The 18,513-nt window shown below is 37.7% G+C and overlaps 1 protein-coding gene across 5 annotated transcripts in view; it reads left to right on the forward strand.

The window, feature by feature from the left end:
* The window catches only part of nrxn2b (neurexin 2b), a 967,206-nt gene that overhangs the window by 632,333 nt on the left and 316,360 nt on the right, over positions 1-18,513 (forward strand). The gene's annotated exons all lie outside the window — the stretch shown is intronic.

Raw genomic sequence — 18,513 nt, forward strand, 5'->3', positions numbered from 1 at the left:
CTCCTGATTAGTACAAAAATGAGACATACAAAGAAACTAAGCTGAGATTAAATGTCCATGCCTTGAGATGACATGATTATGCTCTGTTATGTAATTTGCTGCAATTTTTATCCTGGGAACTGGAGTTTGTGTATTTATGTGACCTTTATTTTTCATTTTTGCCAGACCTGTGATATTACATAATACTAAAGATGAAAGAACCTTGGATCAGTCCACCATCTGTTCACTGTTATAAATTCCTTGGAAAACTTTACCTATGTGAAGCATTACAGTTCTATACATCAACATTCGGAAAAAAGTTTATTATCTCATGCAAAAAAATCACAAATGCACACATGTACCACTACATACACAGTCCTTAGTTATCATTAGATAAAAGATAGAAGAGCTCATTTACAAAAGTAGTTTCAAGTTTGTTGGCTTCATAAAATATCAGGCAAAAAGACAAGCAACATATGACTGTGCAGTAGATAAAAACTGAAAAATTGATTTCTGTGCATGAATGCCAAAAGAGTATTTCAGGAGAACAGGGACTACTTACATTCTTAATACAGTGTGATGCTTATTTTAAATTAAATGGCTAGCATTCCTTGAAGGAGTGCCCATCTCTCTCCTTTTTTTGCAAAGGGTGCCCATCTTTTGATAACAAATGATGGCATTGTAGCAGTTTTGGTCAAAGCTTGAAAATAATCCTGTGCACAATCTCATGAGATACCATAAAATGTCACAAGGTATAATGACTCTCAGCCACTGACACCACATTGTAGCTAAATATTCTTATAACTTACTGAATTATAGCCATTTTTGGATTAAGTAATTATGATCAGCTGTGGTGGACATCTTTGATTAGACTGATTACAAAAGTTAATCAGATGTAGATGTACATCCAGTGATTACTTTCTGAATGTGTCATCCAGTGGTTCAGGAGATATTTTGGTAACAGACAGACACATGGACATGTGCACACTCAGATGTTGGGAAAAACATGTTTGATTATCCCTAATTGCTTATCATTGCCTTTCAAAGTAAATCTTTTCTGTACTTTTCCTTCTAAATTACTTTAATCGATCAAACCCTGCTTTTCCAGCCTCCCACTGTTCACTCCTTTATACTTGCAGTTAGTTTTGGACATTATTACACTCTGAGTTGTGTTTTGGTACAGGGTTTTTATTGTGATTAAAAAGAAAGAAAAACGGTTGATCAATGTCATGCAGTCACACAGCAACAGCAGGACTGTCTGCAGAATGAAAACAGGACTTTTGCTTTGAGAAGTGAATCCCCCCACCCCCCAACAATTTAAAGGCTATTTACTGGGAGTGCACTCTGGCTTCCTATTCCAGTAGGTAAATAACTGAATTATTGAGGCACATGGTGTCATCAAAACCCTACTGAAACTTATTTTACTCAAGTGATTGCACAAAATTCCCAAACATATTATCCCTGCATGGATTATGTGTGTTTGTGCTCCTGCAGCCAGCAGAGTTTGTGAGTGTGTAGTGATATTAGGACAAAAGCAGATGTTTTCCTGTAACACAAAAATCCACGGAGATAGAGCAATAAGGCTTTTACTGCTGTCTGTGTGTGTGCTTGTTTGTCTGTACCATTAGCAAGATATCTCCTGAATCCCTGAACAGATTTGAATGAAACTCTCAGAAACCTATTATTGGATTCATATCTACAACTGATTAAAATTCAGAGCCACTCTAATTGAAGATGGCCACTACAGTAAAGCAATTTTAGCAAACACAAAAATGGTTGTAACTTTGTCAATTTAACAGATATACAGCTAAGGTTTGGCTTGTTTGTAGCTGAGGCTGATCACATGACATCTGTGTTTATAACTATGACATTATGTATTGGAATGAACTTTGTCTGTCTGTTAGCAAAATATTTTATGAACTACTAAACATATTTTGATTATTTTTTTAATAAAATGATTATTTTATGTATATCTAGAACTGATTAACTTTTGGACTTAACCTAATTCAAGATGACCGCCACAGCCAGTTGACTTTAGGAAGTACAAAAATGCAGAAATCACTCACTGAATTTTACAGATCTTGAGCAAAAATTTGGTTTGGTAGGAGCTGAGCATTTTATACCACACGCAGTGTAAATGCAACACATTTTGCAACATTTTTGCTTACAACTTTGTCATTATTGTTTGAGTTAAACCTGTTTGTTAGCAAAATATTTCATAAATACAAGTTTTAGCTATTTAACTGCAACTGATTAACTTCTGGATTTAACCCAATTCAAGATGGCCACCTTAGCCTATTGTCCTTAGCCTCCGTAAAATTGCTGTAACCCAGTGAATTTTATAAATACGCAACTAAATTTAGTTGTGGTAGTAGCTGAGAGTCATTCTCATCACATACTCTAACAGATCACACAAGATCTTTGTTAAACACTTTGGCATGGAAGGCATTATTCAATATGCATTAGGCATTCTTTCACACAAAACACAATATGGAAAGCTCTCCCTGTCAGTGAGTGTAGAATGATACGAGCATGCTTTTTCACAAAAGCTGGTGGCAGTCAGTTTCACGTCAACAGCATAAAGACAATGGCCTTTCTCTGCATTCTCCTGTGGTACCATTTGTATTTCATTCTTGCTGTGTGTTTGTTTTGTCATAATTCATTCCTTGGAACAGATTACAGTACACCTGCAGAATCATCATGACATGCACGTAGCAGATAGAGACAAATAGAGGTGTGCAAATGATGGAAGGAGAGAATGAACAAGGCAAGAAAAGGCACTGATAAAAGAAAATGAAATAATGTGTAACACTTAATAACAGGTTGTGTGGCAGGCCTAACCTTAACCCTTGTTAACAGTTGTGTATCTGAAAAAAACGTGATGGTAGGATGGTGTTCAAATTCTGAGAATTAAAATAAGGATGAGAAAAGGAATAAAGCTGGAGTAAAACATTTTTTTTTGCAACCCACTGTTGAGGTATGTACCTTTACCTCTCCGAGTTGGTTGATGGGAAAGACCTTCAGGAGACGTTACCTTAAAGTTTAACACATTTATTCGAACACCATTAGTCAATAGTCATACAATCATAAAACCAGATGCATCTGGGAGACAATCAATGGGTCTGAGATACACTTCACCTTGAAAACTAGTCAAGCCATCACCCCAAGATTGCCTGAAGAAACAGGAAGTGTTTATCTCCCTTATAATATTGGCCTCCCTCCTTCCAGAGGGCGGCTCACTGCTTCCTTCCTTATTCCCATTTAACATGGCGGTGGTAAACAAAAATCAGATAAAGACATAATAATCAAACCACTCTTAATGCTAGATTAAATCAACACTAATAATGCTAAATAAACCATGGGAGAGTAAATATTCCACACCACTTTCTGTCTGTTTCTTTCCTTTAAGATGTACAGATACAACAGGGGCCAGTAGATCTGGCTCCTTGTGGGGTCTCTGTCTGTTTTTCCTATAAAGACATAAAAGAGCAGGTGCAGAACTGCCTCTCTGCCCTCAAACACTCTACTGTCTAATCTGGTTTAATTTGCCCACCTTTCTACCTAATAACATCTAGTTAACAGTGTCTTTGACATTTGAGCTGAGCGACAGCTTTGCATGTTCATCCTTGACCTTTTCCCTGTGAGCGGTTTGAGCGTCAAGCAAAAAGTGTATCTTTCTCTTTCTCGACTATTTCTGCTATAATAAATGTCAGGGCCAGGAGGCTTCTGTCTGCATGCAGGCTCAGTTCGTTGTTGCAGCTGACTGTGTTCTGAATGACCTCCTTGTCTTTAAATAAATGAAGTCTTAATGATAAACGGGTAGATGATCATTTTTGTGTGAACAAACATGGAAAAGTAGCTGCTAGAGGTTGAAAGGGCCCTACGTGTGTTTAACAATCTTTACATCAAACCAGAGATTATGTATTAAACTAAGGTCTGGGCTTTGACTGGGCCATATACTTGAAAACCATCCCCATGTCATGATGCTGCTACTGTAGGGATGCTTTACTGAAGGGATGCTGTTCTCAACATGGTGAGAAGGGTTAGGTTTGTGCCAAACATTATGCTGTCCTTGATGGCCAAAATGTTTAATTTCAATGTCATCTGACCACACCACCTTCCTGCATACATTTGACAAATTACTATGCTATTAAATACTATTAATCTGAGCCGTTGTCCTTGGGCAAGACATTTCACCTGCCTTGCCTACTGGTGGTGGTCAAAGGGCTTGGTGGTGCTGGTGTAATGACAGCCTCACTTCTATCAGCCTGCCCCAGGGCAGCTGTGGCTACAATGTAGCTTCACCACCTTCAGTGTATGAATGGGTGAATGACTGATTGTAGTGTGAAGTGCTTTGGGGTCCTTGGACAAAATAGAGCACTATACAAGTGCAAGCCATTTACAAACTATACAGCGTTATAGGCATTTTGGTCAAATCTTGTAAATTAGACATATTTGACCACTATGTGGGCATGACTCTTAGCTAATGTCACACCTAGTTTAGCTCAATATCTACCCCACTGACTAAGTTATAGCCATATTTGCATTGGGTAATGTCAATTAGCTGTTCATGAGACATTTTTCTAACAGACGGACATGGTTGGAGCCAACGGTTATTGTAGTTCCCAAAGTATGTGGGGTATGATGCTACTGTCAAACCACATTTTAGCTCAATATCTGTAAAATTATATAGCTTGTTTTTAAAAGTCTTGATGGCCTAGCACCACCTTAATTGTCAGAACTCCTGAATCATCATCCACCACCCAGGGCTCTGAGGTCCACAAACTAGCTCCTTGTGGATGTTCCAAGAGCCACACTCAAAACTACAGGTGACAACTTTTTTCAGTGGAGGTCCCCAATCTGTGGAACACTCTCCTTTTAAAGCCTAGAGCTCAGACCATCAGTGATTTTAAATATATGCTAAAAGCCTATTTGTTTTAAGTTTTAATTAAAGATTGTGTAAGTCAAGTCAAGTTTATTTATAAAGTACTTTTCAGCAGCAAGGCAGTTCAAAGTGCTTTAAACATGAAAACACAAAACTACAGAATCCTCATGAAAACACACACAATAATATAAAAAACTAAACTAAACTTATCTAAAACATGAGCTAAGATAACCTAAAAAAATAAATGAGTAAAAGTAACATAAACAGATTAAAAACTAAGTTAGGAAACTAGGATGTAAAATCTAAACTAAACTTATCTAAAACAAGTCATACTTAGTCATACTAAAGATAAACTGAGGAAAACCAATCTAAGATATAATAAGCTGATAATAAGCTAACACAACCTAAACTAGGATTTAAAAACCAGCTGAACAGATCAGAAATTAAGCTAAGGTAGACTAAACTAAAGGTACCAGAAGACTAACTAAGAGTTAAAAACATTTGAATAAAAGGCCAGCTAAAATTGTCAGAAGGCTTAAAAATAAAACTACATTTATCTAAAACACAGGCTAAACTAAAATATAAAATAAGCTTAGCCAAGCAAACTAAAATAAGTTTAACCAAGCAAAGGTAGGATAAAATCGACTAAGTCATACTGGAATAGATCTATTAGCACTCAAAATATATGATGGGTATGACTGCCAGCTAATACCACACCAAATTGTAAATACATGTCTGTCAATTTGACTGAATTATAGACATTTTTGTATTTAAGTTCAATTAACTATGGCAGCCATGTTAGATCAGGTTGATTCTAAAAGTAAATTAAATGTAGATGTACATCCAAGAAATATTTTCTGAGAGGTTCATTAAAATCTAACTAATGGTTAAGACAGACAGACCAACACATACAACACTCATACATGCAATTACATTATCATGTGCTTTTCATGGTGATGCGCGATAATGAAAATCATTTTCATGTATAGGTGATATGGCTTAGGTTAACACTCCTCTTTATTCAGTGCCATCAGAGGGCGACACTGCAGTCTGTGTGACTCTCAAATAGAATGGTAGAATGATAAAGAGAATGATAAAGAATGATAAAGTTAGAGCAAAATTATGAGCAGTAGAGCTTCTTCTCTTTTCATCTTCAGTCACACTATCTCTCTCTGATAATCATCAGCCAAGCGTAGCAACAAAAATGAAAAGAATTTGGAAACATTGTTAGGTGAAGAAAAATACTAGTTATTTACTGCAAGTGATATTCTCTAGATTTATAAGCACTTGAGACTAGATATACACAGTAAAATGTTGGATTGTTTGTCTCTAGGCTGCATATATATGCAAGCATGCCGTTTGGTGTGGTCCTTTGCGTTTGTGTGACAATTGCTTTTCTCTTCGCCTGCAGTCTGTTTGTTTTCTGTCATCGTTTTGAACCCGTTTCCTGACAGCAGCTGAATCAATCACAAAGCCTGCCTGGCACGTAAACTGGTGTGACTCATTGTTGAGATCCAAGAGGTTTGCGTGTCGCCTTCTCTGTGTTTACAACTCACAGGGATCTGCCGAGACGTCAGACATCATAATCATTCCTTATGTGATGACTGCATGCTTTGTGTTATAACATATAAAAGGGAAGAGGAGTAGTCACAGCAGGTGGTGGGAAATTATGCTCCCAACGAGGTATTAATTTTTAGAAGTTTTCTGTGATGTGATACACTACATTTTCCTTGACAAATTGTCTTTGGGATTCCTATCTTCATTATTGCCCCCTTGTGTCCATATCTGCTCCATTCTAATCTACCCCCGCGCTTGGAGCCCTGTGATGGTGTTGAATCACTTTAATGGCCTTTGTGCGCTCCTTGAATGGACTTGTAACACAGCAGCACAGATCACGGCATGCTCTGGGTGGAGCACGGTTAAGATGAAACCTCCCTGTAGCGCTGATTAACTGATGAAGCTCATAATTGGGAGACGAACAACGTCAAATTTGGAGCAAGAACTCAATCAGATAGAAGCATCTGCAGATGAAAGTAAGGCATCTGTTGGGCCTAAGGGTGGAAATCAAACCAATCTGTGCAAGTTAGTAAGATTTCTTGTTGTTGATTTGCTGTTTTCTAACTGTTACTTACCTTTTAGTATTCTAAATGCGGGCTTGATAGATTTAATTTTAATGCTTGAGAGAGCATATCTATAAAAGCTCTATCTTTAACTCCATTAATGTTTAATTTGATTTAAAATGTTCCGAATCATCTGAATCCACCATTCCAGGCTGTAAAAGTGAACCACTTTAGCAAAGGATAAATTGATACATCGTGTCATGGAGATTAGTCGCTCCCCTGGTCATGATGAGTTGTTACTTCAGGGAAATTGTAGATATCTCCTCTTCTTTCACCCCACCCTATCATCCCTCTTTCTCCTTTGGCTTTACGTCTGGTATACACTGGCCTCAATCCAAGCCTCCCTCCTTCCTCCTCTCCAATCCCTCAGTGCTTTCCAGAGGGAGACAGGAAGCTAATGGTGTTGTGCGGAGTCCTCATCATTAATCAAGCCCCCATTAGCCAAGCCCCTACAAAACTTTGGAATAATTGATACACGAAGAGAACCAATGAGGTCTGTGCACGTGAAGAGACAGCACAAAGTCGGATGAGAAATGACAAAGCAAAGCACAAACAAGTTGAGGTGACAAAGTCACAATTGATTCTTAACGTTGATCTGGAATCTGTCTATGAGACCTGACAATAACATCTGCTGCTGGGTTTTTAATAGGTTTTATTTCTGAGATTCCAAGAAAAAACATTTTAGAATCATTTTTAGGTCACATCTACACTACTATTTTCTGCTGCCTTTGCACCTCCCTGAGATTTTTCAAAATGCTGTCCAAAGTGGACACTTTGAAAAAGTTTGTTTTTGGTGCCTCTGTGTGAAATTGTAATACTGAGCTTTTGAGAACTGATGTGGACACTTGTTTCGTGCATGTCCACAATCAATTTGTGCTCTTGAAACCACAACAACAATGGAACTCTTTTTTTTAGAGGTTTTGTTTGTTTTGTTTTTTGGTGTTTGTCTCTTCTTCTCACAATCCTGTCAACAATTAGGCTTTGGTTGTGTGCTGAAATGTAAACAGTATCAAAGACAAAAAAACTAGTTTTGGAAAAATCTTTTGCCAATCAATGCATGTCCTTTCTTTGTATGTTGTTAATGTTGATACTCTCATGATGTGGTATAAATATGTCAGCATTTTTATTAGAATCAGGTGTAGCAGAGCAGTGGTTGGCCTTGCAACAAGAAAAGAGGATGGATGGATGGATGAACAAAGAAAAATATGAATGTCGAAGAAATATCAGTTTAAAAAGCAATCCAGAGTAGTGTAGACAAGGGTATTGTAAAGCATTAGAGTGGAATGTATCATTTTCTGTCTCTCCTTTCAGGTAATTTTACTTTCATCACATATTAAACCATAGAACTCACTAGAACCATAGGACTGGATAAATACATTGTAATTATCAATATTCTAATTTTATATTTTAATCTTTATGACTACTGAATGTGCTTTAACACTACAAGTGACATTCACTGATTCACACATTCACTGATTTAAAGAATAAGGAGCTACATGGGGTTCTGCGTCCTGCCGACGGACTGAAAAAATACAGTAAAACTGTGATCAACGCCTGCTTGAATGTCTGTAACTTCGACACAATGCTCATTCCAATTCCCAAAAACGGACCCACTTAATCTGAAATGCTAAATCATCAAAATGCTAAATAATTTCCAAACAGTGAGACTCAATAGACCAGCTGAACAAAATATGAAAAAGTAAACAACATCAATGCAGAGTAGATTGCAGTGAATTTTCTGGACAGTGACAGTACCAGGTCTGAAAACACTCTCAGTACCAGCTTCAGTTTCATTTCAATGTCTGTCTTATATTAAGACTTAACAGCCTTGTTAGTGGTACTTTTACTAAAATATGTTTTATCCAGTGTCATATCAAGAAGATCTATGGACCTAAATCATATCAAACATGTTGGGCTTGAAACTCTGTACCTTTCAATTTTGAATTAGAAAAGCTCAAACGTCTTCAGGAGACTAAAAACAACTTGCCTTTTAATTAATTTGTTAGAATTACCTTGTCCTGGATTACAGAGAATGTGAATAATCTTTCTGAGAGCCTCTTGTGCATCATCAACCCTTAAACAGATTGCTAAAAAACTATCCATTTGATCAATTTTCAAAATGATCTTTGCTGTGTTGACAGTTTCAATAATAAAACACTTACCTACCCATTTTTTCACTGTGCTAAATTTTTACTTTGAAACATCTAGCCTTCAATTTGGCAAAGGCTCAGTTTAACATTACTTACATTTGCTCTCTGAGTTAAAGTGCAATGGTTCAGACCTGTACTCGGTTAGACTGACCACATGGCACTTCTGTTTGAATTTTCCATACTGTACTCAGTTGCCTTTGGTTTCCTTGCCATCAGTTGAGTCCTTTGATTTGCTTTGGTGCTCCGTGCTACTTTTAATGTCTCGGTGCTCATGCCTCCCATGCAGCCGAGCTAGCATACCTATCTGACACAGACAGCCATGTGCACCAGCACACAGCTTTTTCCTCATTATGACTTGGAGCAATCTGCTGAGCTGGGAGAATCCAGACAGCAATTATCTAAGCCAGAGAGTCAGCAAGCAGCACTGCACCGGAGAAAGGGCTATTAGACAGACACAACACCTTGTTCCCAGAGTTAGATAGTTCTCGTCAGACTACTCTGTGTTTCGAAGGCAATGAAAGAGAAAAGAGAAAGCACTAACAGGGCCAATTTAATATGTTACAAACAAAAGTACTGGTGTGTGGGTGGAAACAAGAAGGAGGAATCTAAAGATGCTGATGTGATGGATTGCTGTGCCAGGAGAAATGGCAAGCTGGAAGCTGAAATGATGCAACGCAGCTACATCTATAGAAGAGCTTCTATTTTTTATATACAGTACAAAAAAATTTAAAAAATAAATACCATTACTTTTTTTTTTTTTTTTCCGACAACACATGTTCCACTCCAGGACATGGTGACATGTAACATCTAATGAGAGCAGAAAACACATATACACACTTGTGTTGCTTGTTTAACAACAGAGACAGGACTATTTAAAGCCTACTTTAAAATGCACCACACTTCCAAGAAATTTTTTTTTCATATGAGTTATGTTGGCTTTGACATCTCTAAAGGTGAGCATGATGTTTAGAAATGATCGTAAATAAGGGTGCGGGCAGACAATCTATTTTTAGATGCTCTGTATTGCATAGAATAATTCTGAATCAATTTTAAATGTTAAAAATTAGTGTTGTGCATGTTAATATGTGGTGCCACTTTAAGGACACCACATATGTTCACTGTTTGAACATAAATAGGTACATTTGTTTCAAACATTGTCAAACATCGCTTCCCGTGTGCTCCCAGTGGGCTTTGCATAGTTGTTAGGCAATATATCCATTCGAGGGCAGCGCAGAGTTCACTTCTGAGTGAGGTCAGTTTCAGACAGCAGCAATTATGGCAACAATGGAGAAGGAGATCATGATAATACATATTCTCAGAAAAGATTCATAAAAAGAGACAACAGTAGAGGATGGTGGTCTGCACGGCCATTAATTACACTGCAGCATGAGGACAGAGAATTCTTCTCCTTGGTTATACCGCAAACACATTTGCACAGCTTCTCTTCTCAAAGTTCCACCATTTCTATTTTAAACGGATAAACACAATACTAGTTGCATCAGCTTTTCTACTGCATTGTCAATATTAGGTTAGCATCTATGCAAGTTGTTGGTCAGCAGCCTGTGATTAACAAGGTATTTTGACAAATGTTATTCTGTACTCTTTGTTAGACATGAAAATACATAAATCAGCAATTATGTGGGCCATTTTTCGTAATTTTTTATAATTATGAGTTTTTATCTTTGTGTTTTAATTATGTTATTTTTATGACTTTTTATTTTTGTTTTTATGATGTAAAGCACTTTGAACTGCATTGTTGCTGAAAAGTGCTGTATATATATATATTTTTTTTTGACTTATGTAAAATAGGCTGTTGTCATTTCAGACTATCAAGACAATAGAAATGCATTGATAATTGTTTTATAATCGCATTGCGGCTCTCTGAGTCTGAACTGTAAGGTGCTTAACGATTCCCACACTTATTTGTCAGTGACTTTACTTTCTGTCCAGTAAACAAGGAGTGGCATTGTTACCTGTACCCAAGAGCAGCTTCTCCATTGTTACAGCCGTTTATGGCTTTTCACGTCTTGCATGACAGAAACTCTGCCAAGGTCTGAAATATATATGAGGGGGTGCGGGACAGTACACCATTTTAGGACCTCCTATTATGACTGTGAATCAGAGCATTCTCCTCATTGCTGAATAATTCATGCAGGGAAAGTATCTGCTAAGTCAGACATTTTTTTTCTATGTGATGTAGGGAATGAACAAAGGCAGTCAGCACTCATTTTAGAGCAGCCCTGGGAACAAAAACGCCACTCAGATCCAATTCGAGGAAGGGCACTTAAAAATACAATCTTTAATCTTTGCAGGTAAAACATATATCATTAGAGACAGTTTGTCCTTGAAAAGAATTAATTTCCAAAGTATTATTAGAATTCAGAAGTGCTTTGATCATTTTACAAAACCCTGCAAAATTTGCATTGCAACGAGAGGAGAAAGTAGCAAGTGAGGTTGAGCTGGGGAAGCAAAGGACTGTTCCGGTCGCCCCTTTTTGTTTTATTTATTTCAGACGCTCTCAGTGTCCCATTACTCACAAAGCAGCCTGAGTGCTCTTACTCATTCAAACCTCGCTAAAGCCCCGTGTCAGCATCAGAGACAGACGAAGAGATAGGAAAAAGAAAGAGAGGGTAAGAGGAAGGCAGGGCAATCGACAATTCAGAGGTGAGACAAAACACTCATTCTGCGCTCAGAACCCCCCACCCCCCTCCATTTTTTTTTTCTGAGGATGTCTGCCGGTGGTTTTGCTATCCAAACCTCCATTAGGCTCCATGAATAATGAAAGGGAATAATGACTGTGTTTGCATTGAGCTATCCACCCCGCCCTCACTTCACTTCCTGGACCTTAACTCCTGTGACCAAGTGGGTGGGTGTGTAGGCAGACAAGGCTGAGAAATTAGGAAACTTTTAAAAGAGAAAATTAGTGTTCTTTGTGTAACTGCTCACCTTATTTATCTTGCAGCAAGATGGGTTTGTGTCAAGGGAGTCATCATTTATGAACTTCTTATCTGTTTAAAGGAATTGGGGCTGAGGGGTGGCTTGGAGCAGAAAAACATGGGTTTTGATTAGTTAAGGAAGTTTGAGATTGAATTTGCTTTCACTATAATTTCAACTGCCTAGAGCTTATTTCTCACCAAAACACAGAAATTATTATTTTTTAATTACTTTGTATGTTAAGCTTTTATTTGTGTATGTAGCACATTTTTTAATTTTCATATCTAATAACTTGATGAAATGCTAACCTACAACTATGCATTTATTAAGCCAAACCATATCCTTATACCCATTTATCCCTAAGCCTGATAATGCTTTAAATATAATCAAGTCCTTCTTGTGGATGTTTTGTCTAACCTCTAACAGAGCACCAACTCATCCAATTTCTTCTTCTAGTTTAGGGTCATGGGGAGCTGGTATCTATTTCCAAAAGCTGTTGAGCAATACAGAAACAACCTATCATTTATAGCCAGATTTACACCTAGGACAAATTTAGAGTTGCCAGTTAGCTTAATATGTATGTTTTTCGACTGTACAAGAAAACCAGAGTACTCAGAGAAAACTCATGAATGTATAGGATAACATACAAATTCTCAGCCGGCAGTCCAGCCAATACCCTTCTTGCAGCAAGGCAAGCATGCTAACCAATTGTTGCACTATGGAGCCCTCGAACCAAACAGCCATTCATAAGAGGCAAGGTAAAAGTCTGAGATGTCTTTTGGTCATCTCATTGTGATTTCGAAAAGATGGTAAAGCAGATTGAAGTCAGCCCATCTGTGTTACATCTTTAAGCCATCAAGTGTGCACAGAGGCACTAAACATGGCAGTACCCAAACTGGAAGAGTGGCTCCAACAGATTCCAGGAACAATGTCCAGAAGAGTGCTGTCTTAGGACCAGCTAAGATATTGCAGAAGAACCCACAAGTTCCCAGGGCTCTGGTAGAGAACTCGAGCTTGAAGTGGTATGCTTACACCCTGCCAACACCTTCACTGCCTCTTTTTGTTGCTCTACAAATACTTGAAACAGCTCCAATTACACAGCAACTGCTGGCCTTAGACCTCTGCTTGTAAGTCATTGACATAGACTGAGAGAATAGGAAGGAAAGGGATGATGTGTATACCAGAAAAAAGTAAATATATCATGTTACACAAACTAACAAATGAAAAGTGAGGCACAGATGAACTAAAAAATGTAAAGGAGACAAGAAAGAAGAAAGATGCTGTGAAAACACAATGTATTAATCATGTGCTTTCACCACAGCTCCTCCCATTCAGTGACAGCAAGGAGAGATGTGAGGATGCAACATGAATGGAGGCAACAAGAATTTGTCAGACACAGCCATTCCTTGTCACATCTTAGAAGCGATGTCAGTTAGCTCTGACTTCTTTTACAGCTGTATCACCTGTCATGAATCTCCAGGTGGAACATTTCACCTCTCAAAATTGTTTCTAAAATTATGTTGTTGTTCTTCTGTTATTGTTGTATACCGTATGTGGAAACATGACGTGAACGCTTACTGCACAACTTTTTTTTTCATTAAGTTTTGTGTATATTTAGGAATTTTAAAAATGACAGAAAAAAGGGAAACCTCATTCAGTTCTTAAGTTTTTACATAACAAGACATAAAAAAGCTGATCTACATATACCAGATTCTAACATTAATCTAATCTAACCTAAGTCATACAAAGAAAATAGAATACACCACATCATTATTTATGAAACAAAACTGAAGCCTAAACTTAAATAAAAAAAGTTATGTGTGGAAAAACTAAGTCCTCCTTCAGTAGGTTGTATAACCTCATTTAGCAACAATAATTCTCAGTAGCTCTTTTCTGTGTGACTTTATCAGTCTCTCACACAGTTGTTGAGAAATTTTGACTCTTCTTTACAACATGGCTTCAGTTCATTGAGGTTTGTCAGCATTCATTTCTGCATTTCTTTGTTTTTTTTAAGGTCTCACTGCAGCATTTCAATAGGTTGAGGCCTTTACTTTGAATGGACCATTTCAACTCCATGATTCTTTTGTTTTTCAGCCATTTTATTGTAGATTTGCTTTTGTTTTTGAGTCAATTGTCCTGATAAATGATACAATATTAACTAAGCTTTAAGTGTCAGATAAATGGCCTCATATTTCACTCTAGAATGCTTTGATATACAGAGGAGGTCATGGTCAACTTGATGACTGCAAAAAACCCAAATAACCAAATCCTTGTGTTGATATGTTTATTTTTTGCCAAACATGGAGGTGGATTGTTCTGTCATGAACTTTAACCTTTAACCTGCCAACCGCCTTTGGAATATACATTTTTCCTTCCACAAATTAGCAACAAGTTCCCACCAGAGTTCAAGACATCCATACAAAGCTAATTGTGTTTGGGGTCTTTCTAAATAACATTTCGGAATGGATAAGAGGAAAAAGTACACCATGACAATAACCATGTATGGGTATTTTTTTCAAAGGTTTTTGTTCTTTAAAGCTTAACTCAGGCCTATAATGGCATGAACCTGGACACCCCAGCCTAATATTAGCCAGATGGTCCGTACGATCACCATTCCATTGTACATCAGTCAAATCTCATCAGCAGGTCTCACCTCACTCAGCACTTATGTCTTGGCACCCCATGGTTATAATGATGGTGATCATGATTATCCATTGTTGGATGTCAAACACTGTGCTCAATTGGTCATCTCTCAAGCCCAGTGCAGCACTGCATACATTTCATGCTTGGTCACGCGTGCTTTCCCCCTTCAATTCATTTTCTTTCATTCTTCCTTCAGTTATTCATTTGGTCGCTGGGGATGTGGCAGGATAGAAGTAAGAATGGTAAATTGTGACAGTCAGCACTGTCTTTATTGTGCTTTATCTACACTTTTTTCTAAACCTTCTCCTTTTTCTGACTTCCCAGTCAAACTGCCCTGCCTCAGGTCTCTCAGCTCTGCTTTTCGTATTTTACCCTCTTCCTTACATGATAATTTTATAGTTGATATATAAAAAAAATTTAACAATTTTTATGCTTGGGAAAACAATGTTTGAGTGTCAGGAGTCAACCCGAGAATTTAGAAAAAACACAATAATTTAGTTTTTGGTGGTATACTTTTAAAATGTCTCAAAGTCGATATGTGCTGAAGAAATTACTACATGAGTACATCTGATATGTCTCCTTATTGTATTACTCTGCAGTTGGGAGTGCCTTAATAACCTAGGTCTAATTAATGATTTACTTGCAACAGGATTATGCCTAAAAGATGGATCAATATGGCTAAACTGCAGACAAGGAAAACATTCAGGAATAAAACTGTTTCCTGTAAACTGAAGGCTCTCTATAAAGACTGGGGTAAAGTTAACAATTGTCTTAAAAAAGTAAATACTCAGAGGAGAAACAAAAAAGTACATTGTTTCACAATAATCCTTAGTCAACTGCAGAGTCAACTGGCTCAAAATTCCTCTTGTAACATAATCTTGTTTTCTGACCAAATCATGCCAAGATATTTTATTAAGACATCAGGACATTGTGTCAACTTGAGGAAAAAAAATGGGTTTTATACAGCATGCCTTCTTTAAAACTGAGTTTGTTTCTTTACCTTGAAGTGTTGCTTCCACAAAAAGACTCCAGGGTATAAAATGGCTTACACACACCTGTATAATTGTATATATGACTCCAAAATATTACAAAAACAAACTGTATTTCCCAAAGCTAAACTTCATAAATTCTTTTCTGTGTATCCAGCAGGACTGTTGAAATTGTGGAACAACAATAAAAGGATGACACGCTGCAGTCAGTCAGAAAAATGAAATTTTCTCAATTCTTATTGCATTCGAAGAATTTGGAGGTGTGCACGTGCAGGAACAGATGCTTACCCTCCATTTGATCACTGTAATCTTTACTCTTTTTTTTTCTGTCTGCTTTTTTTCTCTCCCCTGTGTCACTTCCTCTCTGTCCACAAGTCCTTGGCTTTGTAGTGTTGGATCTTCAAAGATAGAGCCACACTAGAAAGAGCTCCTTCTGTCTGATTGCAGAGGGGTCAGTGATGATTGCTGCAGATTTGAGTTCCTCTGAGAAATTGACAAAAAAAAAAAAATACTGTGTGCGTCTGCTTCTGTGTGTGTGTTTATGTGGGGCTTTGACTTCCATAAAACTCGTGTGTACATGTGTGAAGCTGGATCCTGCTGCATGTGTGTTTAAAAGAGCCTTAGAGAAATAGACAGCTGTGCTGAGGTCTTTCTGAGCCACCCTCCTCCTGTAGTATTTGCTAGATTGTTGTGGCTGAGTGCGATGGCTGGTTATTACTACCTGCAGTCTTTTACTTGCTACCAATTTTACCAAGAGTTTCCAAAGAATGACCCAAACAGACAGAGGTGAGGAAGGGCTGCAAAGAAGGGAAAGTGGCCGGTGGCAAAGAAGCTTTTTTCTGTCATCTTAAATGTAATACAAACTTTGATTTAAGGAGATGAAGTGAGAGTTACATGGTCACAAAATAGAATGCCTGAGGAGAAAAACAATTTCCAAAAGGGAATAAAAAATAACAAAAAATACATTAATTTAATTATTTTTTTGAGGATGAAAGGGGAAGATATTATGTGTTGTTGGAATTAAATGACTGAATCTTTAAACACTCACTGAAAAAAAAAAAAGTTAAACACATGGAGTGGTGAAAATGAACTGAAACTGTAGATGTTAACTCTCCTGAAGCCCTCAAAAAAGAGAGACTTACACAGGCGTAAAGAAGCCCTTGTAACTTAGGGTCAATCTGACCCAAAGGCCTTGGGAGAGATAAAAGGTCATGTATTGCAATGGTCAAATCAGATCAAATGGATAGAGTAATTAGCAGTAGGGGCTCACTGCTGGTCAGTAAGGTCTGGGACCCCTTCGGGCCTTGATAGGAGTGGTGTTTTGATGCATTGTTTCTAGCCCACAGTTGTTTCAACAGGCCCTTTGATCTGGCTGATTAAACTGACATCCAAGTTGATCCCACACATATTTGAATGGGGAATGATCAGGGGACCTGGCTGGCAACGTGACACAGTCAGTCAATAGTTACAGGTGTCATGTGTGGACAGGTATTATCTTGTTAAAAGACTGTACTAGGCTTCTTTCTCAAGAGGGGTAAGGCATATTATTGATGTAACACTATGCTATCAGGCTCCTCTTGAATCACCGCCAGAGGTGTCTGAAAATACCCTATACCCATCCCCCACTATAATTCAAGGAGTAATGCTGATGTGTCTCTCCTCAAAACTGGCAGTATTGGTCTTCTTTCTTTGGCCCTGACTTGATGTTCAGTCAGGGGGCAGGCCTTCTGACTTTCCTGCACTGGAAAAGCTGTGAGAAGAATAAGAGACATATGTGTTCTGACGCTAGCTTCACTGTAGTACGATTTTTTTTCTCCCTCTTCGTGTGACAACACTTTAGACATACAACATCTCGATTATAGAAACTAATGACCTTAACTTCAGACCAACTCCTATATATCATGGCTAATAATCAACATGAAGTTATTATAACCCCAACTTTTTCACATGCTTATAAAAACACAACTCAATTATGAAATTAGACAAATTAAACAAATGTATTTCAACATAGTAACCAGATGTTTCCTGTTCTCTTCTTCAGTACATTCTCTCTGTGTTCATAGAAAATAAGAAAGGATTTTGTTTTTCTCTTTACCATCTAGTTTTAACCAAAACTAATCAAATATATTTTCTTTTACGTGATAGGCAATTTAAAGTATAAATCAAATAGTATCCAATTTGTCATAAAACACATTTCTCCACATAGTTGAACTATAACAACTATATTATTGCTACATTTACTCCCTTAATGGTGCTGCCCTATTACTTCACAAAAACATTTTCTGATTTTTTTTCTGAAACATGCTTACCGTATTCTGTCTTGTAAAGCCACCCACTAAATTTTAGCGGAACTAACCAGTGGCTCAGCCTCAGGGCTCATTAGAGTCGCTCAGGGATCCACGAACAGCGCGTGGACCTGAGCACACGGTGGGGGCGTTTATATTTGGCACTTATATATGGCGTGATTTTTGTGGCTGACCCAGGCTGAGCGTGTGAGGAGTTTGTGAGAGTTGAGCGATCTGTGCCCTCAAATCATTGTCTCTGCACACTCAACCTGGTGGCACAAAAATCACGCCATACGCAGGACCTTCATGCACGGGCGGGGACAGTGTGATTTTGTCGCTGTTGGTGCATGTATCCTCGCATGGTTTGGGGGTGCAGGTGGAAAAAATGTGTATAAAAATGACGTATTTATAATAAACAGTGTATTTTAAGCCTGGCGGGCTTAAAATACACTGGGGAAAACCCTGATATATATATATATATATATATATATATATATATATATATATATATATATATAAAATCAACCC

Source organism: Kryptolebias marmoratus, linkage group LG7 (assembly GCF_001649575.2).
Source record: "Kryptolebias marmoratus isolate JLee-2015 linkage group LG7, ASM164957v2, whole genome shotgun sequence".
Classification (NCBI taxonomy): domain Eukaryota; kingdom Metazoa; phylum Chordata; class Actinopteri; order Cyprinodontiformes; family Rivulidae; genus Kryptolebias; species Kryptolebias marmoratus.